Raw genomic sequence first — 13,840 nt, 5'->3', positions numbered from 1 at the left:
TCCTTGTATGATAACTTCTCTTAATATCACAAATAAGGCTTCCTAGGAACCGCCCTAGTTCTCAAACTTTTAGAGTGCTATCCAAAACTAACCTCTAAATTGGCAAAGTAGGCAGTGACCTTGAGAGGGCAATTGGAAATGGCTAAACAGATCATCTACAGCAAAATATTTTTCCACATGCTTGCCACAGCCTGCGATTGCCACTACTGGATCCACTTGTTTGGGTGAAGTCTGTTGTGCCTTAAATAAAGATTAATTGAAAAATGCAAAGATGTATTTACAGCAATATTCATCATAGTATAGGTGATAATATTAAAAAGTTAGAATCATGTCCAATAAGAAATTAGTTAATTAAATTATGATATACTCATTAAACAACTATATGGCTATTTAAACTTTTGTAGAACAGTGAATGACATACAAAATAGTATATGAAAGTATAATTGATATCTTAAAAGAAAATTTGTCTCATTTGTGCATTAACTGTATAGAAAGAACAGTTAAAGATATATGAAATCAGATACAAAATCCTATTTGAAAGTTTAATTACTATTCTGATTGAAAATCCTTCTCATTTGTAAATAAATTATTTCATTAACCTAGTTTGAGTTTCTGTATATGTTTAAATGTGAGGGAGAAAATTAAGGGCTTTATAAGTCAGGATGGCCTCTCTATTAATTGGACATTGTTTTATTTTGTGTTTTAATGTAACTTTGTCTAAATTTTTTTAAAAAGATGGCTTTTATATTAAGTCAACATGGAATGACCATCGGCCTTGGAATAGATCTATTTTCATATTCTGGCTTTATTTCTTAGCAGTTGTGTGACTTTGAGAAAATTACTTAACTTCTTTGACTTTTGGGTTCCTCATCTATAAAACACAGACAATATCTATTTCCCAGGGGAGTAAGGATTAATTACATCACGAATGAAAAGCTCTTAAAGCAGGGCTAGCCACTAAAATTTAGGGCACTCAAAAGATGTTAGTAAAAACCAACATTTAGGTAAAGGTGACATTAAGTTGAAAAACTTTCAAGAAGTTTTTGTTTGTGGTGGGAATAAAAAAGGAAATACTCATATAAGTAATCACTGCTCTCTGCAACTATTTTGTTTTCTTTTTTAAATGACAGAAGCCAATTGATATGTAAATACATGCCTGTTCTGATGCTTATGGTCATGAGAAATTACTATGATAACAAAACTTTCAGGTTTTCAAAGTAAAGGATTTCTTTAATGTTTTAATGTAGCATTTATTACTTAAGACTGGAGTTAAATCTAATTCAAATCCCAGTGCTGACACTTCCTAGCTGTATAAACTCAAGCAAGTTACTTAACTTCTTAAGCCTCAGTTTACTCTTCTATAAAACAGATATAATAACAGCAGCCATCTCATAGGTTGAAATGATGATTAAATGTGCTTGGCATTTGGTAAACATTCAATAAATGGTAATTATTATTATTACTATTATTATTTAACAACTGTAGCCTCATACCATGATAAAAAATGGAAGCACAACTAGTAAAATGACTTGATTCAAGGACAAATTTTGAAGAGAAACTGAACTTTTGATTTGTAGTTAATTCAACATTATCTATCTATATTCCATTGAAATACATGTAGTCTCATTAACAAACTGTGCTGCCTTTAGATCTTTGTACACATTCTTTTCTTTTTTTAATTAAAATTAATTGGGGTGACAATGGTTAGTAAAATTACATAGGTTTCAAGTGTACAATATTCTGTCTGCCTGGGCTGCGCCCTGCCCCCACCTCCCTTCTCTGCCTTACTGGGCCAAGTTCTGCATGGTCTTCCATTCTTGGCTGAGGCATTGCGCTGGGATTTCTTCTTTTCTCTGGGTTGGGCTCCTCTCCAATGTGCTCCCAAAGCTCACTGTCCTTATCCCCAAACACAGCACTACTACAATATAACAAAGTTGCCTATTTACTTTTCTGTCTACCTCACTTTTTTTTTTTTTTAAGGAGGGCGCAGCTCACAGTGACCCACGTGGGGATCGAAACGGCAATCTTGGTGTTATTAGCACCACGCTCCAACCAACTGAGCTAACCGGCCACCCCCCTACCTCACTTTGTTTGTACACTATCATCTCTACATATACACAGCACATAGAAGATGATCAATAGATATCTGCTGAATTATTTTGTTCATTAAAATTTCCTGCTAAATGATTGCTATTTATCAGTTTTTTAATTGCAGAGTAAAGTAAGATAGATAAATAGAAATCGTATTTACAAAGAAAACTTACAGACAAATAGAAAAAATATAAATATATTTTATACATAAATAACTTCAAATGGACTTTCAAATGCAAATTTATTTATAGTGGATAAAATGACTGGAATTATGTTTTGTTCTCATACCAAAAGTATCAGATGATACTTCTGATGATAATCAGAAACCTGGGTTTGTATCCCAGTTCCAACACTAAATAACTTGGCAATATATTTTTTTTTTTTTAATTTTTATTCATTTTAAGTGTGTTTTTCCAGGACCCATCAGCTCCAAGTCAAGTTAGTTGTTTCAATCTAGTTGTGGAGGGCACAGCTCACAGTGGCCCATGCAAGGATGGAACCGGCCACCTTTGTGTTATTAGCACCACACTCTAACCAACTGTGCTAAGTGGCCAGCCACCCCAACTTTGCAATCTTGAGAAAGTCATTTAATGCATCTGAATCTCAATTATCCTCATGTAGCAAATTGGATGATAACAACTCCATCTCAGAGAGTTCTCAGATGCAAATGCATGTATAAATTGTTAAACTGATAAATATTACCTACAACAAAAAAAAAATGAAAATGTATCACTTTCTCTTTCAAGTGTTAATTTAAAAACTGTGGGGGGCCAGTTAGCTCAATTGGTTACGGGTTCGATTCCCACATGGGCCACTGTGAGCTGTGCTCTCCACAACTAGATTGAAACAACTACTTGAGTTGGAGCTGATGGGTCCTGGAAAAACACACTTACATAAAAGTTAAAAAAAAAAAAAAGTGTTTGCATACAGAAAAATAAATGTTAAAAAAAAAAAAAACTTGTTATGAAATTTGTACTTTATAAAAAGCCCAAGTGCTATCATGGATACCCTAGCTTTCCTTTATTCATCCATTAAATATTTATTGAGCATCTACTCTGTGCTGTTCTAGGCACTATGGATTCAGCAATGAACAAAAGACAAAGTCCCTGCCTTCATGGAGCTGAATTAGAATTAGTGGGAAAAATATAAATGTTAAGAAGAAAAATAAAGAAGGGAAAGGGAATAAAGATGATGGGGGAGGGCCGGCCCGGTGGCTCAGGAGGTTAGAGCTCCATGCTCGTAACTCCGAAGGCTGCCGGTTCGATTCCCACATGGGCCAGTGGGCTCTCAACCACAAGGTTGCCGGTTCAACTCCTCAAGTCCCGCAAGGGATGGTGGGCTCCGCCCCCTGCAACTAAGATTGAACATGGCACCTTGAGCTGAGCTGCTGCTGAGCTCCCGGATGGCTCAGTGGGTTGGAGCGTGTGCTCTCAACCAAAGTGTCGCCAGTTCGACTCCTGCAAGGGATGGTGGGCTGTGCCCCCTGCAACTAGCAACGGCAACTGGACCTGGAGCTGAGCTGCGCCCTCCAAAACTAAGACTAAGAGGACAACAACTTGACTTGGAAAAAAGGCCTGGAAGTACACGCTGTTCCCCAACAAAGTCCTGTTCCCCTTCCCCAATAAAATCTTAAAAAAAAAAAAAAGCAAAATCTTGATACTCCTTCTATAAAAAAAAAAAAAAAAAAAAAAAAGATGATGGGGGAGGAAAGAAGAGATGTTATTTTAGCTAGGAAGCTCAGGTAAAGCTGATGCAGAAGCTTCTGATGGAGATGTTAGCCATGTGACCACCTAGGGGGAAGAATGTTACTGACTGAGGAAGAAATAAGTGTCAAAGCCATGGGAAGTGAATATTTGCTGTGTTTGAGTCAAGCCAGTGTACCAGGAGGTGAGTGAAAAATAAGAGTAGAAGGAAAAGAAGTCACAGAAGTACAAAGCTAGATCATGTAGGGCCTTGCAGACCATGGGAAGGACTTCAAATTTTATTAAACATGTGAATGGGAAACCATTGTAGAGTTTTGAAAAGCAGATGACGTGGTTTTGGAAAAGTTCAGTCATGGCTGCTATGCAAAGAATCAAGTTAAAGGGGGCAAATGTGGAAACAGTCAGATCAGTTAGGAGACCATTGCAATATGCTGCACAAGAGAACATGGTAGCTTGGATCAGTGAGTGGTTATCAGTGGGAAATGGTGAGAAAATGGTTAGACTTGAGATACCTTTTGAAAGTGTAGCCAGTATGATTTGCTGATGGGTTGAAAGTGGGATACGAGAGAAAGCAGAATCAAGGGTGATTTCAATATTTATGGCTCGAGCACCTAGGTGAGTGGAGGAAAGATTTGCTGGGATGAGCCAGGAGCAGGTTTCAGGAAAGGAAATTAAGAATTCTCTTGGACATTTATCTGGGGTGTTCAGAGTGACACTGAACTTTTGTTTCCTCCTTTTTGCTTCTTACAAAATGGAAACTTAGATTTTTATGCCACTTTCAAAATACAAATGAGTAATTGTCCTTAAAAACATATCATGGTTTTGGTGAAATCATCCTAGGTTGGAAATGAAACAATTAATGTGGCAAAATAATCAAGATAGACTTTAGGAAATCATGTAAACTAATTTGGGCACATGGAAAACTTATTGAGTGTTCTTTACTTTGCTAAATATCTCTGTTTCTCCCCTAGGATTTTTCCTGAAAAGAGGATCTTCCCTAAAAAATTGCTAAAAATGTAAGAGTCTGGTTCATAAAACAAAACTTGATTCTGATATCTTTGGGCATACAGTCAGTCATGTGCCACGTAATGACGTTTTGGTCAATGACTGTATATGCAATGGTGGTCCAATAAGATTATAATGGAGCCGAAACATTCCTATCGCCTAGTGATCACATTGCTGTCATAATGTGGTAAAGTCCTGGTGTAAAGCATTATCTTTTTTGTGCCTTCTCAGCCTATGGATAGCAATGTTATCAGCTGGAAATGCCCGGGGACTCACCTGGGCCCTTGAGCTTCCCCACTTCCTCCCCTTTCTAAACCAATATGACAACTGGACCAGACCCTTGTAGTCCTTGCTATGATACAAGACACACTTCATCAATAACCATTAGGAAATTTGGGGGAAGAAAAAAAAAAGAGTTTATTACTTACAGGCCCTGGAGCTTACTGAGTATGCCAGGGGGCACACAGTGGGGTAACGCGGCAGAGTGAGAGTGAGCGGAAGACTGAGGTTCTGCTTTTACTGGAACTGAGGTTGGAGGGCTAGGGTTTTGCAGGCTCACTCTTAGTGGTGAATTTAAAACATAAGAGCCATAATTTAAAGCATGAGGAGGAAAACAAACAGGTAGCCCAATGGTCAATTGCCAAAAATCAACCAAGATCTCTAAAACAAAGGCACCTCAGTGGATGGAGGTGACCTGACTCTACCTAGCCTTGAGGCTGGCAATGCGTTTATTCTAGATAGCCTTAGTTGAAGTAGATGCCTGGGCAATCAAAGCTCTTCAGGCACTTGAATTACGAAAAGAAAAACCAATGATCAGGGCTCACACACTACAATTACTCTTGTGTTTGTGGTGATGCTGGTGTTAACAAACCGAGTGTGCTGCCAGTCATATAAAGGATAGCACATACAATTATGTAGAAGGCTAGCCCACCCAGGTTTGTGTAAGTGCTCTCTGTGATGTTCGCACAAGGATGGAATTGCCTAACTATGCATTTCTCAGACCGTATCCCCGTTAAGTGGTACATGACTGTATTTCTCAATTCATATGAACTCAGCACTACTCTTCTGTAGGCTCTAAGAAGACCTTGTTGGAAATAACATATAATATCATATTTTGATTATAATATACTTAAATTGGGGCATTGGCTGGAGAATTGGCAAAACCTACTATGAAGTAAATTGGATTCAAACATGAATACTGATGTTTTCTGGCTATCTAGTATCCTTAGATTTTTTTTTATCCTTAGATATTTAAATGAGAAAACAAATCTGGTTAGGTCAACACAAAAATAGCTTAATATTTAATTATTTTTCTAGAGAGATGGAATAGGAAAAGATAGATCTCACCTCTTTCTGAGGTCACTCACCTCTAAACTGAGGATGAACAGAACTACCCTGCTTACTTCATAGGTTTGTTTGTGAAATCACTTTAAAAATATAAAACACTACACAAATTTAAAGTAATCTTTTCTGCTGATGTGTAATTATTATACCTAGGATGTTCTTTAGGGGAAGAATAATCGACAAAATTAGACTTTGCTCCCTCTCTTTAGTGCTGGTATTGACCTTTGTGTCTTGCCTTTTATACCCTATGATGTCACACAAGAGAAGTATTTGAATCAGTCCTTTTGGAGAAACTTGCTGGGCCAAGAACCAAATCCCATTACATAGGGACTAGTCCTGGAGTGTTGGGTACAGATCACCTTTTTAAAATTTGACTGCGTGTGGGATACACTTTGAAATAAATCTTTATTGTTATAATACCTATCCCCATTCTATTTCTATTTCCAGTCTATGTTTGCTGTGACTGGCATTAGTAATTTAATAAATTAGTATATATTGAATTATCAGCGCAAGAACCCAAGATATATGGAAATATGTCAGTAACAATATGGAAATAATGTAAGTCCATTATTTTAATTCCTCTTTCAGCTTGAAAGAAGGAAAACAGCAGATAAAAACAAATACAGACAAACATATCCATTAGAAGAGACTATTGAAATAAAGAGACAGAGCAGAGGTGATGCGTAGGAGAATTAGTAGAATCTGTTTAGGAATATTCCTTAAAGGGCAGGGATTTAAAAATTTTTTAGAAGATTTTTAGATAATAGGTCAAAGGTGGGTTAGCCATTCTCTTATTATTGTTTTAATCAAATTGGTAAAGTAAGAAGGTAGGAAAGAAAGTAAAGATTTAGTTTGAGTGGTTGAGAAAGGAGATTGGCTACTATGAAACAGACTATGTATGTTTTCATATACAGAAGAAGATAAACATGTAGGAAATCATTAGTGTAAATGATGTTGAAGCCAGAGCCCAAAGTTAGTATTTAATCTGAAAGATAGCAAAGAAATAAAAGTAAATTCTGCGACCCATAGAAAGGTTAATAGAAGACAAGCAAAAAGACTTCAGGAATCTGGGACCAAAAAAGTGTTTGGTGGTAGTCACAAAAATGACAGGCTTGAGAGGTTTTATATCACTCTCAAGATCTCACCATTCATGATAAACTTAGATGTTATATAGGAAATCCCAAGTCAGAAATCTTTGTCAACCCCCATGAACTCGATTCATTTCAAATAAGAAAAAATATTTAATATTTTCATCCTTCCTAGGTCCCTTAATGTTTGTGTCATTTATTTTGGTGACTAAGGATTTGCAAAAAAGATAACTTCCTTAATTAAATTAACATAATACATTTTCTTTCTTTTTTTTTTTTTTTCATAATACATTTTCTAGATTGGGAGAGGAGCCAGTGTCCCAAAGAGGATCAGGACTTCAAGATCTGGTTCTAGTTCAAGCAGTTGGTGGGAAAGCTCTGCGGGCCCCTCCCAGAGTGCGGAGTGCAAGTCGGGGTCTATTTAGCGTGCAGCCTGTAGAGAGCTTGTGAAGGTGACTCTGATTGTACATGAGCTCTAAGGACTCTTTAGTGACTGCAGGTATAGTCACACCAACATTTGTGCCCACCAAAAATGTATCTGCTGAAAACAGGTTCTTAAATTTCTAACCAGACCATTCTATCTTTACTTGGGTTGTTCTCTTCAGGCAAAAGCGCCATGCTTCCAGTAGTTTTAAAAGCTCTTTGTTTCAAATATATGGTGATGGAAGGAGAATTGACTCTGGGTGGTGAACATACAATGTAATATATAGATGATGTATTACAGAATTGTACACCTGAAATCTATGTAACTTGACTAATTATTATCACCCCGATAAATTTTAATTTTAAAAAAAAGCTCTTTGTTAACTATGAAACACCATAGAAATGTAAGAAAATATCTCCATGGTACTTGATTTTTATTTATCTCTTAGCAGAGGCAATTAGTTAAGAAAATCTTTTCACTTTCTTGTCTGGTTATGGGCAATAATATCTTGAGCCAAGTAATGCTTTTGTCAAATCTCAATGTCAATGAAGAAAACTAATTATTCTGGGGTTAGCAATATGATTCATCTTATGTTTTAAGGTTAGTGAGCTAAGTTCATTACTCCTTTTACATATAGGAGTTAAGTGTTGAAAATTTTAAATTTAAAAACTCTCACCTTTCTATATACTAACCTTAGTTCATTAAAGACCTTTCACAATAAAATCTGACTTACCTGCTGTCTCATTTCTTCAAAAGTAAATCTGAAAAACCATCTCTATGAATTCCAAAACCCTGCCTGGATGAAAACTCATTCAGTTTCTCGTGTCCATGAATTGCAGTTCTGAGTCTATTCCACTAAATGTGTGCCTTTGTAAGTCAATTGTAATAGAAACATGCACTTGAGTCTGTATTCTAAATTATATGGAACATTGGGGTTTTAACACATTATTATCAGTTCCAGTAGCATTAGGCATATTCTGTAAGTGGGAATTGAGACAAACTTCCAGAATTTGGATAGTGTCCAGCTGTTTGTTTCACAGTCCATTATTATAAGATTCTGTAATGTTTATAATTTTGTCTCTTGATAGAGTAAGTATAGTGTATATATATTTCAAGTTTCCTGGGCTGGCCTTGATGTTAAATATTTTGCTTGTTGTTAAATCATGTGTCAGGCAGCATATCTTCATTTTTGTTTAAAAATATGTGTTATAGCTATAGACATTCTCAATTTTCTAGAAAAGTATCATGGATTTTATGTGAACTTAAGAGTTATTATTAAGGAAACACTAAAAATTTACGACAAAAACTTTTTTTCTTTTTAAGGGGGGGGGTGCAGCTCACTGTGGCCCATGTGTGGAGCGAACTGGCAACCTTGGTGTTATTAGCACCCTGCTCTAACCAACTGAGCTAACCGGCCATCCCAAGTTATGACAGATTTTTAATTTAGAGCTTGTAGAATTCATTTCATCATTACCAATGTGAAAGTAATTGAATTATAATAACTTTAGAGAAAGAAAAGAGGATATCTGTTTTGTTTCTTTCACACTGATTGATGCTAGCTTCTTTAACATGTATGAGTAAAAATCTTTTGATAAGATAAAATTTCGCAGCATCATTACTGTAATGTTCATTTTTGGGGAATAGAAATACAGATTAACCCAGGTTCTCTTTTTCTTTGCTTATACAGTTTTAAAAATATAATTCAGGATCTGCATTTAATTACTGCTAATAGAGCAATGTATCAGGCCAAACATTTGCCACTAATTGTCAAGTGTCTTTCTGATGTAGTTGAAAAGGGAGAAAGAGACAGGGAGAGAGAGAGAGAGAGAGAGAGAGAGAGAGAGAGAGAGAGAGAGAGAGAGAGAGAGAGAGAGAAAGGAGAAAGAAAGAGCAATGTCCTTTGAGCAAGACTTTCTGCAGCTGTTGTGTACATTAATCCAGGAGGCAGATCTCCCAATACTAAATATAGCGAGCGTATCCTCTTACATGATAAAAAAATTTTAAATGAAAGTCTTTCACTGTGGAGTCATATTATTTTAGATTTGATTTCCTTTAAAAAGGAAATAGGCATTGCATACATATTCTCTACACAAACACCATTATTTTAATAAATTAATGTGTGGAAAATGCCAATGATACACGCAGCAGGTCATGACTTCCTCTGTTGAGATATTTTTCCTTAAGACCCGGGTGGGCTGTGATTTCTGTGAATCTCATGAATCCCCTCCAAAACCTTTACATGGAGAAAACTATATTTTTCCTATAATTTTGTTTCCCATTATACATAATTAGAAGGTTATCCTAGGTTTTACTCTAAACAACAGTAATTAGGTCTCTGAAATATCCCCTTTCCCATTGTCAGTGCCTGTTATCAAAACATACTTGAGAACTTAAATCTGAATATTACCTTTCTTTTTTTAGTTGACTCAGATGAGGATGTTCAACCCAGGCACTCCACTGTGATGATAATTATCCAAGGAGAACTTTTAGATGAAAGCACAGGAGAAAAAGAAAATTCTTCACGCCCTTGGAAATAGAAAGTAGCTGTCCATAGAGAGTGAGGAGTTAACCTTAGTTTCAGTGAAGATGGCTGTAAGAAGCTGGACAACCTGTCACCACCGGAGCCAGAGCATTTGTCAGCTCACAGGTCCCAAGTTATTTTGAGCTGTATAAACCATGTGCCTGTCAAACATTCCACCTGATTGGACAGGAGAAAACTGAGCAAAGGGATTCCACAACAGTACAGCACCTATGGGTGGTGGGGGTCAATTAGTTTTTCTACTTATAGAATTTCTCTTATAGCTAGACAGCCAAGTTGTTTATTGATTTATGTTTGAAATTAACACTGAATTCATCATATCACATTTTATCTGTCAAAGAAAATGACATTATTTTTGAAATACTATATCAAACTTCTTAATTTTTAAAGGCCTTATTTTAATTAATGGGAAATTTACTTTCATTTCATTGCTGATACATTTTAGGAAATTTGGCCACGAAAATGAATGGCCAACATGAAGCTGAGCGTTTTTGAACTGTTTGTCCAAAGGCTGAGCAAAAGCAGAAAAGATAACTAACGTTAAAAGTTGTTTATTAGAGATCACAGAAAAGATGGACAGGAAAAAAAACAGTAACAAATTAGTTTGAACAAACTTCTTCAGGAAAAAACTAATCATACTCATACTATTTAAAAGTCAAAATTACTAATAGAACATAATATATTACAACTCCTATTTATGTGTTAGTACCTGGAATAACTTTTTTGTATATTGTTCTATGCTAGATGTCTTCTTTCACAAGCACTACCAATCAATAAAAAAAAAAAAAAAAAAAAAGAATCCTTAACCAAGCCAACATCTGCCCAAAAACCTACTTTGTTAAAGTATAGGTTCTTTGATATTTTCGTACATTTTCAGAATATGAATTTGGAAAGAAAAAGTTAATACCATGGTTTAGTACAGATTAAGAGTGCTATAACATCATCAATCTTGGTAGAAGCCTGGGTTATGAAAATTCAGATAAATGCCATTGGTTATTTTTTAAAAGGATCATTCTTTGATTGGATAGCATGAAATACATTGGTTTAAATCTAGCTTTCTGAATTAAATCACACAACTGCTTGTAGGAGTCTTTCCATTCATTCATTCAACAAATATTTACCTAATGTCCATCATGTACCAGGTACAGGGTATAATGTAATGCCCAAATCTACCAAAGTTCCTGACCTCACGGAATTTAGTAAGAGATCTGTTTACCTATTCAGTCATCTTGCGATTCCCTGTAGGATATTGAATAGTTATAAAATGTCTTTGTTTGTTGTGATCACATCAGAGGTTTCATTACACCTGTTGTTATGGAGCTTTTATTTACACATGCAAAATGGAAAAAAAAATTGAGGAAAAATTTTAAATAATCCAGGTCAAAAGAACTATTACTGAGAAGGGAAAAGGGTAGAAGAAGAACTGAATTATATAGATAGGTTATTTTCATTACCACAATAATCCAGATCTTCAATGTACAGGTTCATTTGCTCTCTTATCTAATCCTGTACTGGTGTTTACCTCAGGAGTACTTAACTGTGTTTCTGCATTTTCAGTTTACGTAGATGTTTCAACCATTTCTTTATACTTAAAGAGAGGATCTTCCCCCACTATCCCACTCACATCTGGATGCATAATCAATATAAGTGCTGCTAGGTCTTATGTAGGCACATGGGAAAGTGGAACCTTTATTTCAGGTGGCAATTTGATTTTCCAAAGGGAAGTGCTTACACACGCTGTAAGTGAACATATTTCTACTTCCTTGCAAACTGTGCCATGATAAATCTGGTATCCCACCTTTCACCCAGGTATAGAATAGTACTGAGGTGGGAGGAGACCATACTGAAAGATAAAATAGAGTCGGTTGGGCAGTGGAATTAGGAATCAACAGGAATAATTAAATTAGGCTTAAAATGCAAAAACGAGTTATAGAAGAAAGAGCCAAAGAATTTCTGAATAGCAGTAATCTTTCTCTTCTCATTTACTGTAACACTTTATATACAGATAGTGTACAGAATTTTTCGAGCTCTTTGGAAAAAGCTGGATACAAATATTTTAAATAAATAATATTCAGCAACTATGGACACCTTGCTTACAATACATCAAACTCGTATTCTAGCTTTTAGATTTTTAAAATTAGTTTCTACTTCTAGGTAAAGAAGCCCCTACCCTGCATATCATCAGTGTTAATTGTATAAACATTATATCACAAACCTACTAGCTCAGATTTTACCAGAGTTCACTCGTACAAAGAATAATTTTTAAAACTTTAAAAAAAAAATCCAACATAGTTAAAAACAAATTTCACAGTGACAAATAAAAGGTTACATGTCTTAAGCCTTCCCCATAAAGTTGAGTGTCCCATCCAACACTTGTGTTTATTGTCGTTTGAACATGATCCTGTGCTTGCCTTCAGCTGTTTTCTTAATTCAGTCACTCAGCTACAGAAACAATTTACTCACGTTGGGATGATCCACAGGAATGTCAAGGAATCGGGAAGTTCTATTGACAGAGGAAGTCTTCAGTTGGAGATTAGGCATGCGAGCAGTTCTGTGCTAGTGGATTGATATAGAATTTTTGTATTTGCTATTTTCCATATTGCTATAGATTCTAAATCTTTAAAAGAAATCACTCACATAAACCAAAGCTTCAATATGTTTTGCTTAAAGTTCATAGATTTATATTGAGGTATCCATCTCCAGTATCAGGTGAAAAAAAAACACACTCCTCTGTCTTATTTTTAAAAAACAGAGGCATATGTGTTTTCTAATACTCACACCAGAAACAAGTTCATGACCATCCAAAACAACACATGTACAGTGGATTATAGAGAGTCGTATACAAACCCAATGATACAATGAAATTGAGAAACACAATTAAATACTAAAAAAAAAATCATCTAAATGGTATTGAAACGCTTGCCTAAAACTAAAAACATTAAAAAAAAGAGGACTTTAAAACCTATTTAGTTTTTTAAAAATAAAAGCATTTTTAAAAACTACAAACAGAATACCTATTTTCAAACATTATACTGAAAAATAAGCGTGTGATTACCTGTCTGAGGAGAAGCACCATTCCTATATCAATCAACCAGGGTCATCCAAAGCCCAAATCTCACTGCCTAACTTGTGTCAGCCACAAAAGTAGCATGAAGGAAATGTGACACTGCCCCGCCAGAGTAATGAAGAGTATTTACAGGGTTTCGTAGCAGATCCAGGGACAGTCATTTAGAACAGATTGCTCTTTCAGATCAACTTTAATAACTCACGCCTGGAAGGATAGTGGGGGTGGCTAATGACAAAGATGACTAAGGAAACAGACTTTCTTGATCTCTCTTTAGACCAGATGAAAAGGATAATGGTGATGAAATTTTAAAAAATAAAGCATACGAAATGCACAAAATATCCATACACAGGATGCAGGTGACATGTGTAAATACCTTTATTTGATAGAAAACTGAGAATATGGTAAACATATTTATGAAAGTAAATCTGGAAAAACAATAAATGATTATAATACTAATGTTTGCTCCCCCAATTTTAGAGTAACGAGATGAAAGCTTTACTATGTAATTTCTGTGAAAACACTTGTGTTTTTTATATGTAGCACATATCAAAATGTACACTTTGTAGAAAGTATTATTTC

At 35.5% G+C, this 13,840-nt stretch overlaps 1 protein-coding gene across 3 annotated transcripts in view; it reads right to left on the bottom strand.

Moving 5' to 3' along the window:
- The window catches only part of MYPN (myopalladin), an 88,374-nt gene extending 74,996 nt beyond the window's left edge, over positions 1-13,378 (bottom strand). Inside the window, exons 1-2 of one of the 3 annotated variants that reach the window (XM_033131060.1) lie at positions 13,250-13,378; positions 12,658-12,750 (exon numbers count right to left, since the gene is read on the bottom strand). The gene's annotated coding sequence lies outside the window, so the exon portion shown is untranslated. Of the gene's footprint in view, positions 1-10,062; positions 10,552-12,657; positions 12,751-13,249 lie in introns of those variants that run through there. The other 2 variants (XM_033131059.1, XM_033131061.1) reach the window with 2 other exon arrangements.
- Between the last annotated feature and the right edge of the window lie 462 nt (positions 13,379-13,840).

This window comes from Rhinolophus ferrumequinum, chromosome 16 (genome assembly GCF_004115265.2).
Source record: "Rhinolophus ferrumequinum isolate MPI-CBG mRhiFer1 chromosome 16, mRhiFer1_v1.p, whole genome shotgun sequence".
Classification (NCBI taxonomy): domain Eukaryota; kingdom Metazoa; phylum Chordata; class Mammalia; order Chiroptera; family Rhinolophidae; genus Rhinolophus; species Rhinolophus ferrumequinum.
This window is presented reverse-complemented; position numbering and strand designations above follow the sequence as displayed.